This window comes from Leptonychotes weddellii, chromosome 12 (genome assembly GCF_054177405.1).
Source record: "Leptonychotes weddellii isolate Sample4059 chromosome 12, ASM5417740v2, whole genome shotgun sequence".
NCBI classification, from domain to species: Eukaryota; Metazoa; Chordata; class Mammalia; order Carnivora; family Phocidae; genus Leptonychotes; species Leptonychotes weddellii.
In genome coordinates this window covers 66,085,629-66,100,969 of record NC_138380.1, presented here as the reverse complement: position 1 = coordinate 66,100,969, position 15,341 = coordinate 66,085,629, and the positions used below count along the sequence as shown (strand labels likewise).

General features: G+C 40.0%; 1 protein-coding gene and 1 long non-coding RNA gene across 8 annotated transcripts in view; both read left to right on the top strand.

Annotated features, from left to right (window-relative positions):
- Positions 1-15,341, top strand: part of CDK14 (cyclin dependent kinase 14) — a 511,224-nt gene that overhangs the window by 107,695 nt on the left and 388,188 nt on the right. Inside the window, exon 1 of one of the 7 annotated variants that reach the window (XM_081800572.1) lies at positions 1,999-2,164. The exons of the other annotated variants lie outside the window; for them this stretch is intronic. The gene's annotated coding sequence lies outside the window, so the exon portion shown is untranslated. Of the gene's footprint in view, positions 1-1,998; positions 2,165-15,341 lie in introns of those variants that run through there. 7 annotated transcript variants of the gene reach the window in all.
- Positions 14,587-15,027, top strand: LOC145716574 (uncharacterized). Its single transcript, XR_014139363.1, has 2 exons — positions 14,587-14,631; positions 14,837-15,027. It is a non-coding gene; the product is annotated as an uncharacterized LOC145716574 (long non-coding RNA).

Genomic DNA, 15,341 nt, shown 5'->3' with positions numbered 1-15,341 from the left:
CTCCCCTCTAAAACTCTCAGTTTGTTTCTCAGAGTCCATAGTCTCTCACGTGAACAAGAGAGTTTTGAGGCAGCACATGATTAAGTCTTAAATGATTTAAGTAAAAAGCACGGTTGGTTCTGAAAAAGGAGAGTCTTTGTGGGCTAGAGGGTTGAGCAATCACAAACAAAACCTCAGATTCTTGGGGCGCCTGGGTGGCTCAGTTGTTAAGCGTCTGCCTTCAGCTCAGGTCATGATCCCAGGGTCCTGGAATCAAGCCCCGCATTGGGCTCCCTGCTCCACGGAGAGCCTGCTTCTCCCTCTCCCACTCCCCCTGCTTGTGTTCCCTCTCTCACTGTGTCTCTGTCAAATAAATAAATAAAACCTTTAAAAACAACAACAACAACAAAAAACAAAAAAAAAACCCTCAGATTCTTATAGGAATGAAGTCCCCTCTGCAGAAATGGTGCTCATGGACCTCAGTAGTTTTCAGATATTAAAGAGGTAGCTTTCTCTCCTGGCTTTGTTGAAAAAGGAAGCACATAATAGTTGTGTTTGAAGAACTTTTTGTAAGTTTTTGAATGAGCTTTTGTGTTGCAGAAAAAATAAAGTTCAGTATCTTCACAGTGTGATTCAAAAGGATGAAGGTGAAAATGGTTTGCAAATGGGAGATATCTTTTTTTTTTAAATTTTATTTATTTGAGACAGAGAGTGCGTGAGCATGAACAGGGGAGGACCCCGGGATCATGACCTGAGCTGAAAGCAGATGCTTAACCGACTGAGCCACCCAGGCGCCCTGGGAGATGATTTCTTTAAACCAATTAGGATGTGAAGGGAAAACACTTTTCCCTGAGCTTTCTAATTGTAAGTGCACCCAGTACTGTGGGCTATGAGAGTATCGGCTGCTTGCTCACCATTGACACAGTAGTTACCTCCTCTTGTACTTTAATCTCTTAATTAATTAAGTATCTGTGATGTCAGATTTCATGCTTAAACTTTTAAAATTTCTTGCCTAAAGTGTTTTTCAGTTATATTCTTGTGTCTTAGCCTAATTTATACCCTTCTCGTGGTTCTGTATTTTGAGGATAGGAAGTACTTTCAACAAAGACAAATTGTAGCTTAATCACTCTCCTGTAGGGGTCGCTATAAGAGTAGCCTTTTGGCATTCTTCCTTGCCACCCAGCACCCAGCACTGTGTGGTATGACTTGACATAATTAACCCAAGGACTGTGAGATCTGCTTTGTGTTGGCATTTTACTTTTGGGAGTGACAGAAACGCTAACCCCTCTAACCAAGAATTCTGTAGGCTCGTAACTATGTATCTTACCACTTTGGTTCTGTAAGTGCTACACCTGTGCATTTTTAACCTCATTTATTTGGTGCATGGTTATTTTAGAGTTCTCATTATGCCCCATTTGCATATGAAAAATATATACACATAGACACATTAAACTATTTTAGTGGCTTTTGCAGCACGAATGATGGTAGCCTTCATTGGCCTGCTATAGGACCTCAGATTATTGTTTAATGAGGTTGTCACTCAAGATCCTTACTGGCTTCCTCCAGTGCTTTTAAAAAAATGAATTGAGCATGATGAGGTACATCCCCTTGATTAAATGTTTTTCCTCCTATGCAATCACCATTAGCTGTTTGGCTCCCATTCTGTATTCTTTTGAGGCAGCCCTGCATTGCAAATCAATATCTTTCTGAAGAGACTGTGTTGTGAATTGCCTGACAGCATATGCACTGTTACTTTGGCTGCAATGCTGCTGCAGAGCCTGGTTATTCTGCCTTCCTGGGAACTCCACAGGCAAGTCCATCGTGTTTGGAGAAAAAAAAAAAAAAACTAGATTTTTTTGGGGGGAGAAATGAACTGTTAAAGCTATTGATACTGAATGTTAGCATGCCCTTTGTATTCTTGTGAACTATTTTTGGTCTTATTCCACTGAGATTAGTTTCTCTTAGGTGATTTCTGGTGTGTGTTTGTGTGTGTGTGTGGTTTTTTTTTTTTTTTGCTTTTGCTTCCCCCTTTCTTGGTTGTAGTACGGCTGTACCATTTCAGCTTGCTAGTGCAGAAAGATGTGAATTCAGTTGCTGTATGAGCCTGGCCTGGTGCAAACACATTGCTAGAGACATGTTAAAGAGTTCCAGGTGAATCGAGCCTGAGAGAGACAACAGCAAAACGGTAAGACGGAGCATGCTTAAAATTAGAGCAGGGGTTTTAATTTGGAGCATCTCGGCAAGTCTGAATCCTGACTCACTCATTTACAACTTGAAAAGGATTCATTTTATGCATGTCATTTCACTCACCCCCTTCTATTTAACTGCCAAAAACATCACAGATTGATCAGGGGGTATTTAAATTAGGGATCCGACAGGAGGTTACTCACAGAGAGTCTCTTGAGGCTCCCAAGGCTACTGCTTGTAGTTTGTAAACACCAGTAGCAGTGATAAGACGAGGAAAAGGTTTAGCGTTTGTGCTTCTTTGCCATAGCTGAGTGTTATTTCTTCTGAAACTCGTCTTATTTATTACAGCTTAAAGAGATCTTACAGATTGTTTTGCCGGGCTTTGCTTGGCTGAATAATGCCCTCTGAGTCAAGCCAGTGAAGGACGGGAGACCACTTCTTTCATTTGGGTAAACTGATGTCCATGAATTAGTTGGATTGGATCTGAGTGGAATAAGCATCTCTAATGTATTAGGGCTGTGGGGTTTCCTCCTTGCTCATTCCACCCCCTTCCGTTCTAGAGCACAGAAACGTACCTGCTTTAAGTCTGTGCTTTCTGGCAGAAGTCAGTGTGCTGGTATTTTGCCTCATTACACCTGGAGTGGTTATGCTTTCATGTACGGAAGTGATCATCCTTCATACAGTTCTGCTTGAAGTGCTGGCTGTAATCGTGGACTGGGAGCATTTTGGATGCTAATGGAGAACCCCGCATGCATGAAGGACTGGGCTAGCAGACAGGCTACTCCAAAATGCTGCTTACCTGCTTGTGCTGCGGATAACAGTTGAGAGAGATGTAAACCTTGGTATCTACAGGGGTGGCATTTCTATTTCCTTTGTTAACTGGCACACAGTATTGGGGGTGGGGGACAGCTGAAGTTGAAGAACATGTTTTAATATTATTCAAAGTGAGACTACTACATTACATGGTCCTGGTGGATTTATTAGGATCCATCTACTTTATAGGTGCTGAATATCCAGGGTGTCAGGATTTGATTTTTTGCTTTAAAAATATTCTACTTACATGTACTGTAACTCAGCAAATCACGTAAAATGTAAATAAATGATGCAGATAGTGAATATCCGTTGAGAAAATCATCAGTAACTTGCTGTAGCATGTTGGTCATAAGCCAGTTGTGTATAATTTTGTGACATTAGTATTTTTAAAAAAGAACACATGATTACTTGATAGACAAGTGAGAGAAATTTTTGAGGGGGGGCCACTTAGGAGCCTGAAATATCCTTCTGTGTTTACTCAACTCTTGATTACAAAGGTGGGACACTGATTTTGGGGAATGAATATTTGGGTTTTCTTCCAAAGAGAACTCAAGTTTTATTTTAACCACTTATTACTTCCTAAAAAGTCAACATGAACTATAAGCTATTCTTCGGTTGTTTTTTTCTGAAAAAAACTTTTTTTTTTTTCTGTTCAGAAGATGATGTACTCTGTGTTTGTTGTTTTTTTTTTTCTGAGAGTGATATGTTCTAGCTATTTATATTTTTACCTTCACTTTGTATAAGCTGTGAGGTTTATTTTTTTGCCCTATGACAGAAGGAATTGTACATTTGCAAGAAGTAATTTTTAAAAAGGGGAAGAGTAGAGCAGTTATATGACATTGATTTTACAATCATATACTTTTTTAAAAAAAGATTTCATTTATTTATTTGAGAGAGAGAGAAAGAGAGAGCACGAGCAGGGGAGTAGCAGAGGGAGAGGGAGAAGCAGACTCCCCACTGAGCAGGGAGCCTGTTGCAGGACTCGATCCCAGGACCCTGGGATCATGACCTGAGCTGAAGGCAGACACTTAACCGACTGAGCCACCCAGGCGCCCCACAATCTGCACACTTTTTAATTCCTCATTCTGCAAACATTTATTAGCCATCTACTATGTGTAAGACATTGTAAGACCTGCTGTGAGGAAGTACAATGAAGTGATACACTCCCTTCCCTGAAGGAGCTTAGATAGAGTAGCATTGGTATTTTTCTCTGGAATATGCTCCTTATTCTTTCTTATGAATAAGTAAATTTGATGCTTTTTAAATATTATATTTTCTCTCTAGGAGACTCCTTCTATTTTCTTTTAATCATTTATTAAACAAACATTTATGGAGAGTCTACTGTGTAATGGTGTAACCGCTCTGTTAAGAGTGAGTCAAAATGATCTGGGACCTGTCCTCATGGAACTTACCATGTACTGTACTCCTTTTTAAGATATTTCCAGGAGAAATTTTGGGGTAGGTTTCTTTCATTTGGGACAATTGCAGTACAGATATTGTATGCTTTGATTTTTTTTCATTTTTTAATTGTGGTATAAAATCTACTTACCACAAAACTCACCTCTTTAATCATTTTTAAGTGTACAATTCATTGGCAGTAAGTACTTTCACAAGGTATTGCTACCATCACTGCTATCCATTTCCAGAACTTTTCCCATCATCCAAATAGAAAAACTCTGTACCCATTAAATAATAACCCCATTTTCCTTCCCCCTGGTCTCTGGTAATCTCTAGTTTACTTTCTGTGTCTATGATTTGCCTCATCAACTGGAATCATACAGCGTTAATACTTTTGTGTTTGGTCAATTTCACTTAGCATGTTTTCCAGGGTTCATCTGTGTTGTAGCATGTACCAGAATTTCATTACTTTTTTAATATATGCTTTGATTTTTTTCTGGGGGGGAGGGGCAGAGAGCAAACCTTAAGCAGGCTCCACGCTGGGCGTGGAGCCCCATGCAGGGCTCGATCTCAACCCTGAGATCATGGCCTGAGCCAAAATCAAGAGTCAGACACTTAACTGACTGAGCCACCCAGGCGCCCCAATATAGGCTTTGATCTTTATATGGAAAAACACCAGAATTCCCCCTTATATGATTTCACTAAGTCAAGTTTCCATATGGGCACCATAATAGATAATTTAGAGATACTAAAACTCAAAGCTTGTAGGGAGGGACAGGAAATGTGGAATAGAAATGCACTGAGGGAATAATCTGTGGATATATTACACTTGGATTCTCTACATGCCTGGTAATTGGGCTACTTAGATTTTCATGTCAGTTCTTGACATGAAACAGTCAGCTGAAATATTCAGTGGAAGGCTGGACTGTGGCTTTTGTCATTATTAACGTTTGAATTTCACCCCCTCTGCTTCAGTTCCCTTACTCTCTCTGATCATGTTGAGGTCCTTCTGCAGACTCTTAGAATTGGTTCTTCAGCAAGTGTGCTGTCTACTTGGCTCATCACCATTGGTTCATCCAGTGGGAGAGGGAGACTTTACTCAGTCTCCTGATATCCACTGCAAACCCTCCTTCACTCCCCACTGCTGTTTTCAGTGAACGTTCAACCTGAAAACCTCATGTTATCTTCTGAGTCAGGCAGAGAGGAATAGGAGAGGGTATAAGCTTTTTGCCAAATTAAGCAGGTTTCCATTGGATGAGGTAAGCCTGGTTTCATCAATATAGCATTCTCTTTCTCAGATTTCTTCCTGATACTGTTTATCTTAAATCCAGATGGTTTTTCTGATAGAGAATCCTTTTTAGAAAGCCAGGTTAAGGCTCCCAGAGGTATCCATTTATCTGCCATCGACTGATTTGATGATTCTTGGATTGGATCAGTCAGTGGTTTATGTCCACACTTGTATTCAGGAAACACAAACATATAAGGGAAAGGAAGATTCAACATGGTAGTGCCTCATTCCTGAATCATTCCATCTTCCCATCAGCCTGTCATTTTAATGCTTTTAAATGATTTTAATGCTTTCTGCCCACCCTAACTATTTTGCTGTTCAGCCTTAACTTTTGATATGAGGCTGATTCAGAATCAGGTCAGTCAAAGGCATGTTAAGTTTAGGTGGTGGAAGTAGCAAGGGATGAAGGGAGGATGGATGAGAGAACCATAGACCATAAAGCACTTACTTCACTCAGCTTTAAAAGTGCCTTCTTTTGCATCAGGAGAAGAGAGAATGAGAGAAGTGTTGCAGATAGGTCTGGCCTTTGCTTATTTCTCCTGAAATATAAATCCCAGGGAACATGTAAGGAAGACATCCCAGTGGTCAAGAGCTTGGGCTTTGTAGTCAGAGTCTTGGAATGAATCTTGTTCCCTCTGCTTACTCTCTGTGTCATCTTGGACATGGTACTTTGTTCTTGTGTGCCTCAATTTAAACATCTGTAAACTCGGAATAATGATCATACCTCATGGGGCTGTTGTAGAGATTGAGAAATTACTTATAAAGCATTTTTCAAAGTAGCTGTTACATAATAAGAGCTCCATAAGAACCATCATCATTATCATTGGTATCTAAAAATCCTTCATTTCCATCTCTCTTTTCTTTCAACTTGAATTTATCTTGCCCAAGTTTTATCCTTTTCCAGTTTGCTTGTTTACTGAGCATATATGACAATTATTAGTGCTATTGTGTTTGAGGGGATAAAAAGAGGATTTGAAAGAGTGTTCCGGTCTTCCATTTATCATGTAGGTTTTGGAAGGGTATATGTTCTATAAACTTCCTCCTCTGCCCTGCTGATACAAGTTTGCCCCAGCGGCTTCTTCCTCAGCTAAATGAGATCTTGCTAAAGTACAAAGAGGACAGTGAAATGTTCCTGGAAGCACTGAGGCTTATTTTCAAGTGGCAGACGAGCAGCAGGATATGTGTACCCCACTGCTCTGCTCTATTCACCTTGACGATCTCCGTCCGGATTCACTATTGACTTTTCTCAGTCATAGGAAAGGTTGATAGAACCAGCCCTCATGAAATCAGCTAGGACTTTATTATTAATGGATTGCTGTCAAATTTATTATTGCTGAAATTTTAGCTCTTTACAATAGATGGACCTGCATTGAAAGAGACTTCCATTTTTTCCCCAAAGGTTCATTGTTCCCTGTGTTTCTCTTCATAAGCTCTGTGTGGTTAGTGACCCATATATGATTCTCTGAAAATTTTAAGAGCTTCAAAAGTCAACCCTATAGTGAGTGATGCCCTATATTTTTCTGAATTCTTTGGTCAGGTTTGTATCTCGGTTTATTTTATTAGAATAAAAACATTAAACTTTTAAACTTTATAGCATCACTCTTGACATTAGTCACTAAATTATTATTTAAGCATTAATAATACATCTAGATTTTATTAAAAAGATAGTTATTGTAGGTGAGGAGATAGAAGTTGTGTTTATTTATATACCCATCTGTTTCAGAGTAAAAAGATAGTACACAATTTTATTTCTCCTTCAGGAAAGGAATTTAAAAATATTTATAATCTTTATTTTTAAATGCTGTTCATATGGTTACCAGGGGAAAGAAATTCAGGCCCTAATGGATCGGTCAGTACCTCCAGTAGTGTCTTTTTTCAGTTTCCATTTTTAATGTTATTATGCCTTCTGGATGCTTGATCCTACATGAGGGACAGAATAGCGAGCTACATATATTTGAAAGGTATAAACATGAAGGAAGAACAAGCCTGGTTTAGTACAAAGAAGCTATGGGTGGTGCAATGAAATTCAGAAGAGAAACAAAACAATTCAGAAGGTATCTGAGACTATCGTTTCCACAGCCTTTGAGACAGATGACAGCTTCTCTGGTCCTTGTGATGTTAAAAAAACCAAAAACTGAAAAGAACCACCTCAAACAGTAAGCCTATGTACAGGTAGAAAGCACCCTGGACCATGTTCATGATTTCAAACAGCCATGAATCTGGAGTTCAGCCTGATCTGTTTATTGATTATTAGTACTTCTGGCATGGTAGTCTTTTTAAAACCGCTGTAGGTTATATTAGTCAGCCCTTCTTGCTAGGTTATTTCACACCTCTGCATGGCATGGGGTCCTTTGAAAACACTCTGGTTTCCCTTTCTCAGGTTAGGAATAAAAAGAATAACTATATTTAAACCTGTAAATTTTGTGAGAGAGGGGAAAAAGGTTCTTATTTGCAGGAACAGACTTTTTCTTTTCTAGAATAAGAGCTTTAAGGGAATAGTGTCTTGATGAAGAAACTAATTAGTCATGTTGTGAGCCACTTTGTGTAGCCTGAGTCTTCTGTTTTGTCGAGAATGGGTATTCCAATTCCTCACTGCAGCTGTGAGAATTTTGTACGTTGGAATAGGCTTTTGCTTTGTGGAATCTCAACAAAGCCACTCCCTTACTTCGTGTGGGGATTCTCATTTCATGTGCCCCATTTCTGAGCCCTCTGGCTATAAATGGGAGAGGGTAGGTAATACAGATGTCAATTGTAATATTTCATCTCTCAACACTATATATTCATTTGGCCATATGATATGAATGCTACACTCTTGACTCTTTTTTCCATGATGGAGTTTTAGCCAGTATATAATTATGCATGCCAAGTGAAAGAAAATTCACATATCTTCTTTCTCCTCTTGACCTTTTTGGGATATAGAGTATGTTTTTAGTGGAAACAGTGACTGAAAGCCACCCAGACTTCCACAGAATTGCCATGTCCTTCTATTTCTAAATAGGGGTTCCTGTTCCTTATCCAATCTAGGGTGGGACATATTCAGTTATGCCAGGTAGGCAAAGGGCTTTTTTTTTTTTTTTTCCTCCTCTCCAGGGGAGGACCTGTTTTAGGATACATGGTACACTTCACAAATGTAAGTTCCTTTTAAAATTTTGTTTCTAGGTCCTAAAGTGACTTCCTTCTATTTTATTATTTTTTCCCAAAGCTACCAAATAAACTCTGGTAATTAAAGAGCAAAGCAAGATTTTGGGTTCAAATCTCCTTAGAATAATTTTGTGGTAATTTTTGTCATAGATATGTTAGTCAATGGCAAAACAATGCTTCTGTATTAGAAACACACAAATCCACAAATTTCTACAAATGGTACAGATGTGGTTGTGACTCATGTATATTCTTTCTTCTCTGCTTTTCACTTACTCTGATCCCATTGCTTTAAAAAATTCATAAATATCTTGGGTATACCTTGTTGGACAATTTTATTTCAGAATATTTCAAAATTATATTAAAAATTATATGAAATTGCCATGACTTGTTGTGGGAAGTTTGAGTAAAAATGTTGCCCAATGAGGGCGCCTGGGTGGCTCAGATGGTTAAGCGTCTGCCTTCGACTCAGGTCATGATCCCAGGGTCCTGGGATCGAGTCCCACATCGGGCTCCCCGCTCGGCGGGGAGCCTGCTTCTCCCTCTGACCCTCTCCCCTCTCATGCTGTTTCTCTCTCGCTCACTCTCTAAAAAATAAATAAAATCTTTAAAAAAAAAAAAATGTTGCCCAATGAATATTGAAATGATTATCACTCATATAGTACCCAGAGTTTGAAACAAATTTTGCCTCTTAAACTCTTGACGTCTTGCACAATCTCAATCTTTTATTTGGCCATACCAGCAGAATCTATCATTATATGGTGGAGGGCACTGCACCTCAATTCTTAACGTGCACACAAATCCCCTGGGGATTGTGTTCAAATGCAGGTTCTGACTCAGTAGGACTTGAGGGGGGCATGGGGTGGCATTGAGATCCCAGGTGTTGCCAGCACCACTTGTCCACAGCAGAAAGGGGTTAGAGAATATTCCGGATGAAATCCTGATTCCCAAAGACAGCTACGTTCCAAAAAAATCTATGTAGGCCTCAACTAACAATGGGGCATTTTTATAATTTACAGTTGTGTTCATCAAACGTTGTGTTAAATTTATCATTATGATTTGGGTGAAATAAAGAACATAGAGGTCAGTAAGTAGAAGCATCTGTTTACGCGAACCTGTAAACAAACTATCATGTATATCTAAAATCAAGAGTATAATTATTTTTTTAGAAATTTTATTTATTTCTAGAGAGGGAGCATGGGTGTGCTCAAGCAGGGGGAGGGGCAGAGGGAGAGAGAGAGAGGGAGAGAGAGAGAGAAAAACACCCATTTCATGCTGATGCGGGACTCAACGCAGGGCTTGATCCCACGACCCTGAGATCATGACCAGAGCGGAAACCAAGAGTCAGCCGCTCAACCAGCTGTTCCACCCAGGTGCCCCTCAAGAGTATAATTATAACAGAAGGGAAAGGAACTAAGTAAAATTATTTTAGCAACGTATATTAGCGTCCAAGCTGCTGAGAAGACCACCGAAATATTTCATAATAAAACTAGCCAAACAATCATCAAGACCCTTGGTGGTAGAGCATTGAAGCCCAGTGAGGGCTGTAACAAACCTGTGGTCACTGAAGTGGCATAAAGGATTCGAGCGTCCTCAGGACTTCTCCATTCACCTGTGTCCAGTAGCCAGTGGATTCAGGGTTTAAATGAAATTAGGTCAGACCCCAAAGAAACCAGTCAGCAGAAAAATAAGCATTTTTAAATGAAACCCAGTAACAGACGTGGGATTCTGGTGAGCAGGAACAGCTGGGAAAGCCTTTCCATTGACTGGAAAAGATCTGGGCTCAGAAGGTGCCGCATTGTTAGGTAGGGAGGACCAACTGTTTTCACGGCCTCTGTTTAGTTAAAGGGAAAGACTCATAATAAGGAAAACAATCCATCTTTGAGTAAATATTAACAGAACACCCATTTCTTGCCATCTTTTGGGCTTTCTGGAATATTAAAGAAATGGAAGATGGTGATTTCTGTGCTCAAGGTGTTTGCATTTGGGTCATAGAAATACAAGGAACACATGAGAAGCAGAGCAAAACAAAAACCTCCTCCCATTCCGGCAAAACAAACCGAACACATGCCAACAAATTCCACAGTGGCTTATATGGAAGCATGCAAGACAGCGTTTATTTAAGTGACAGATGATGAAATACAATCTAAAAATGCCCTAGTGGTTTTGCGAGGGCATATTTGGCTGTGACAGTGGCAGTGACATAAGGACACGACTGGGGTTTAGTCACCCGAACCAGCGTTGCCACACGTCCTACGATGTGACCACTGCGCACGCTGCTCGCAGATGATTTGTCGGCCAGAAGGCCCAGGGCGCCGTCACAGTGCTGGGTTTTTGGAGCTAAGGCAGACCCACAGCGCCTGGAGAGGTCAGGAGGTGCTCGTGCTGTGGTGTGAACCTGTCTGCCTTCCTCCTAAACCTAAAATCCTAAGGGAAGCGGGATGTAAAAGGAAGCACAAGGAAGTGAGGTTACGTGTCTGGCCTTACGTAGTTGATCTATTTAAAATCATTTACCGGGGCGCCTGGGTGGCTCAGTTGGTTGGGCGACTGCCTTCGGCTCGGGTCATGATCCTGGAGTCCCCGGATCGAGTCCCGCATCGGGCTCCCTGCTCGGCGGGGAGTCTGCTTCTCCCTCTGACCCTCCTGACCCTCCCCTCTCTCATGTGCTCTCTCTCTCAGTCTCTCCCTCTCAAATAAATAAATAAAATCTTAAAAAAAAAAAATAAAATAAAATAAAATCATTTACCGGCTGTCAGCTGCTGCCTCAGGTTCATAATAGGAGAGTCGAGCTGTAAAAGATCTTAAGAGCTATTTACTCCAGCTCTCTCATTTTACAGATGAGAAGACTGAGACGCAGAGAGTGTAAGTGACTTGTTCTTAGTCTCTTACATGACATATGCGGACAGGAGGCTTTGCCTGGATTTTAGCTAATGTTCTGAAGGTGATTTTAGGCAAGTTCTTGGTTCCGGGGGCGCCTGGGTGGCTCGGTCGTTGGGCGTCTGCCTTCGGCTAGGGTCATGATCCCAGGGTCCTGGGTTCGAGCCCCGCGTCGGGCTCCCTGCTCAGCGGGAAGCCTGCTTCTCCCTCTCCCACTCCCCCTGCTTGTGTTCCCTCTCTCTCTGTGTCTCTGTCAAATAAATAAATAAAACCTTTAAAAAAAACAAAAAGATCTTGGTTCCGGTAAAACATAGCTGTAAGTAAAAATACACCTATGCATATATCCCTTTATGTACGTAGAGATAACACATCCCATATCTTTGCTCCGTGTAACCATTCACACTGCCACCTTTGTGCGCATGCACACACACACGCGCGCACACGAGAAAAAGAAGACCACAAGCAAAGAGAGGGACCATACTTTTAGATCTTGCAAGTTGAGGTTAGGGATGAAGGAAGCTGTCATGGGTTATGATGCCAGAAGCATTAGGAATTCCTCCTACTCCACCCCCTCACCCCCACCCCCACCAGAATACCTTGCCCACCTACGCACCCATACCTGAAATTCTTTTTAAAAGGAATGAAGCTTTTTATTCTATAATGCTTGAAGTTCAAATAATTCTGGGACAGGTTACATTCTAAGTGTTCAAAAGCTTGTAGATGACTGATGATGGGTTTTTTTATTGGGAGCAGATTCTGAGAGGAGACACTGAGTAGGAGAAACCTATCAGACCCTCACAGGGTAATGGATGAGGGGAAAAACAAACATAAGAGTTGTTGCAGTATCAAGATTTTTGCCTAATTATATTCGCCAGCTTTGTATTGGACCGGTCATGGATATTTCTTCCATGAATGTCAAAAGACCATGACTTAGCTTACTGCCTGACTCATCATGCATATTTGCTGTGGGTCATCGTACAGTCCTTTAAGTTAGTTCTTTCTCTGGTGTCTGTCTTCATGAAGAGTGTGGGGTGAAGAAGTGGAGAAGATCGCACCATGAACTCAGTAAAATGCCGATCACCAGAAAATAGTTGATTCAAAGGGACAATTTTCAGCTTGAATGAATTCACTTGAAATGAATGCCAACCTTAACTGAATTAAGTTGTGCTCTTTCAAATCCACTGCTGTGAGTTTGGTAGACAATTGTCTGGATTTTCCATAGCTCCAAGCTAAAATCGTAGGTCAAACTGTGACTTCTGGAGCTTCCAACACTATTTTAATTTCTAACAATTTTTACTGAGTTTTGAGTCCGCCAGCTAATGTACAGACTCCTGTTAATGATGAGTGAATCAAAATAATTGATTCAGATGAACACCCACATATGTGGGTGCATCTCTAACCTTGTTTGAATTCTAGGTTCTATTGAATTTACTGGAAAAAAAAACCCAGAAGTTTATTTTGGTATTTGTGATGATTGCTTCTTTATTATCTGCCTTCAAGTACCATGAGACATCCCTGCTTATATAAATTTTATCACTTTAGTTTCCAAACAACAGGCACAAGGAACAAAAGTGCAGTCATAAAAAGACACAGCCTCACTCCCGTTAATATTGGAATGTCTATTATTTTCAGGCAGTACTGATAGCCCAGCTATTTCCTGTGATTGGCTTTGGGAAGAGGTACCAAAGGTGTTTTCTTCTGACCCTATCATTTGAGAAAACCACTCTTAATCTATGTAAAGCCCTTACTTTCTGTAAATTAGTAAAAAACCTTTCCTAGACCCTTCAAGTGGAGATTTGAAGGAGAAGGTGCTCTTGGCTGGGGGGGGGGGTTGCTATAAAATAAATAAGAAACACAGTCTTTGCCAACTGGAGGAGACAGTCAAGTTGTTGAGGTTAAAGTATCACAAAAAGAATAATTATAGTCCCAGGTACACAAAATATTGGAGCAAACTAAGTGGTGAGTGGGATTTAATCAACAAAGGCTTCTGAGCAAAGATAATTTTTGAGAAGGGTCTTTTTTTAAACTGAAGAATAATTGGCATATAATATTGTATTAGTTTCAGGTGTATGATAGAGTGATTTGATATTTATATATACTACAGAATGGTCACCATAATAGTCTAGTTACCATCTGTCACCATACAAAGTTGCTACAATATTATTGACTATATTCCCTATGCTGAACATCTCCATGTCTTATTTATTTTATAACTGAAAGATTATACCTCTTAGTTCCCTTTACCTATTTCATCCATCCCCAACACCTTCCCTTCTGGCAACCATCAGTTTGTTTTTTGTATCTATGAATCTGTTTCTGTTTCATTTGTTTGTTTTGTTTTTTAGATTCCACATATAAGTGAAAACATACAGTGTTTGTCTTTGTCTGAATTTCACTTAGCATCATATCCTCTAGGTCCACTCATGTTGCAAATGGCAAGATTTCATTCTTTTATATGGCTGAGTAATATTCCATAATATTTATATACACTATATCTATAAAACATCTTTTTTATTCACTCATCTGTTGATGGGCATTTAGGTTGTTTCCCTCTCTTGGCTAAATAATGCTTTGATGTAATGGTGTGCAGATGTCTTTTCGGATTAGTGTTTTTGTTTTCTTTGGACTAATACCTAGAAGTGGAATTGCTGGATCATATGGTATTTCTATTTTTAATTTTTTAAGGTACCTCCAAACTGTTTTCCATAGTGGCTTCACAAATTTACATTTCCACCGACAGTGCATGAGAATTCCCTTTTCTACACATCCTCACCAACACTTGTTATTTCTTGTCTTTTTAATATACTAGCCTTTCTGATGGGGGGAGGTGATATCTCATTGTGATTTTGATTTGCATTTTCATGTACCTATGGACCATTTCTATGTCTTCTTTAGAAAAGTGTTTATTCAGGTCTTCTACCCATTTTTTATTCAGATTTTTTTTTTATTGAGTTGTATGAGTTCTATAGAGATATATTTTTTTTTAAAGATTTTATTTATTTATTTGAGAGAGAGAGAATGAGAGACAGCACATGAGAGGGGGGAGGGTCAGAGGGAGAAGCAGACTCCCTGCCGAGCAGGGAGCCCGATGCGGGACTCGATCCAGGGACTCCAGGATCATGACCTGAGCCGAAGGCAGTCGCCCAACCAACTGAGCCACCCAGGCGCCCTATAGAGATATATTTTGGATTGAACCTCTTATCGGATATATCACTTGCAAATATCTTCTCCCATTTAGTAGGTTGCCTTTTTGTTTGTTTATGGTTTCCTTCAATGGGCAATAGCTTTTTAGTTTGATATACTCCCATTTGTTTCCACTTTTGTTCTTGCCTGTTGAAACAGATCTGTCGCATTAAGAAAACAAAGGATAAAAATCATATGATCATCTCAGCAGCTGCAGGAAAAGCATTTGACAAAATTCCACACCCACTTAAGATAAAAACTCTCCACAAAGTGGGCATAGAGGGAATGTACCTCAGCGTAATAAAAGCTATACATGACAGACCCACAGCTAACATCATACTCAGTGGTGAAAAGCTGAAAGCTTTTCCTTTAAGATCAGAAACAAGACAAGGATGCCCACTTTTGCCACTTTTATTGAACATAGTATTGGAAGTCCTGGCTGTAGCAATTACTCAAGAAAAAGAAAGAAAACACATCC